Source organism: Rhea americana, unplaced genomic scaffold (assembly GCF_003343005.1).
Source record: "Rhea americana isolate MKP2758 unplaced genomic scaffold, rheAme1 scaffold_17, whole genome shotgun sequence".
Classification (NCBI taxonomy): domain Eukaryota; kingdom Metazoa; phylum Chordata; class Aves; order Rheiformes; family Rheidae; genus Rhea; species Rhea americana.
In genome coordinates, this window is record NW_028185816.1 from 63,276 (window position 1) to 65,036 (window position 1,761).

The window sequence follows — 1,761 nt, forward strand, 5'->3', positions numbered from 1 at the left end:
CTATGCTTGCAGAGTACGTTTTTGTTCAATGAAAGGTGCATTGTTAAACTGTTTAATTTTACCTTGGTTGACTTGCATATATTTTCAAATCCTTGTTTCTTAATAACTTGAAAGGCAATGGAGTTTGGCAAGGTCTCAGTTTAATTATTTTACCTATGTTTAGCTGGAGAGTTTTCTTAATCCAATTTCCTCTTTTTTTTCTTTCTGTGCTATTTTGTTTTTTCTTTCCTTCTGTCGCAGAGCAAAGCCCTAGGCATTTGGACCTAGGCAGTTGTCCAAATCTATTTTAAAACAGCATTTCAAATCAAAGTTTCTTCCAGCTCTAGCATGGGGGTCACGTGTACTTTCCCTGGGTCAGGAAGGGAATTTGTGATGGCACTGCAGACCTGCCTTTCCCTCCCCCAGTAAATGTATGGCTAATGTACAGCTACAAGGATTCTTATTCCACAAGAGACATCAGGTTGCCTTGATCCATGCAGAATCAGCCAAAAGAACTTCAGCTCACAAAAAGAGATGAAGGAGGCRTATTGTACCTAAGAATCTGCTCTGTATCCTTATTTTTTTTCCTGATTCACAGCAAAGACTTAGCAAAGTATATCTAATTTTTTGCAGTGCTGACAGATAGCTTTGTTATTGCYATAATAGTGCTTGATACCTGGGGCAGAGAAAGGTGGAAACAGAAATGACATTCAGAGACGGGAGAAATCATGGTACCAYGTGGATACTGAGATGTATGAAGCTGTTGTAAGCACTAGTTCATTTTTCTATTAATTTTCCCTACTGACCCCATGCTCAGCCTACAGTGACATAGAAGGGCAGACACTTGGAACAAAATTCAGAGTAGAAATMGATATTAGCACATTTGAAGCTACGTTTGCGGCTGAAAACGTGCCAATATCCCCCCACCCCGGGATTTGTACGATAGCTTTCCTTACGCGTCCTTCAGCTGCTTCTCGCCACGCGGCCGGATGAAAGGCTGGCGGCGATAGCGCTGGAATGTGGCCTCGGCCGTTCGTCGGMGCGACGCGGCCCGCCGGGCCGCTTGGGGCTCCGATTTTTCTGACCGCTTTTGGCCAGGGATCAGGCAGAGGGCTGCTCTGCTGTGCCGTGCATATACCCATAAATGGCATGTTCYTTGGGTAAGACCTTTAAATTCTTGCAGGTAATGTTTCTTCAGTTACAGGTTTCATTTCAAAAGCCCTCCGCTGTATACTGATGTTTAAAGTGTTCCTCTGCCCATTCCTACTTGCTTTAAAAATCTGCTCTAAAGAAACCACTGTGATCAGCAAGAGTCTGGATATTCTGTCAGGAAAAAAAATGTTAAATATCAAATGAGGATAATTTTGTTGCTATGGATCATGATTATTCTTYTGCTTAATGGACTGTGATCTCATAAACTATGAGTGTTTATTCCTTCCTGCTTCAGATTTGGGAAGTGCCTGAAACAGTACCAGAAAAGACACTGTTATCTAGAAGGTAGATTTTAAAACTTACATTGTTACTAGGGCAAAATCTCTACGGCTTCCTTCTCTCTTTCTGCACCCAAAAATTATGGAGGCAGGTGGCTGGTAGGCAGAATATGAGTGAAGCTGGGACTGGGGGTTAAAAGCTCTCCATTACACTCCCGGGCTGGCCCTTGGCTTGCCCCATGACTGTGAACAAGCTATTTTCTTGAGCCTTAACACTGCCAGCTGCAAAATAGGATATTGTACCCTGAATGTATCTCAGAATGAAAAGCTGCCCTTTATAATGCAAAATACT

At 42.6% G+C, this 1,761-nt stretch overlaps 1 long non-coding RNA gene across 1 annotated transcript in view; it reads left to right on the forward strand.

Annotated features, from left to right (window-relative positions):
- The window catches only part of LOC146598081 (uncharacterized), a 17,936-nt gene that overhangs the window by 8,516 nt on the left and 7,659 nt on the right, over positions 1-1,761 (forward strand). The window lies entirely within an intron of this gene.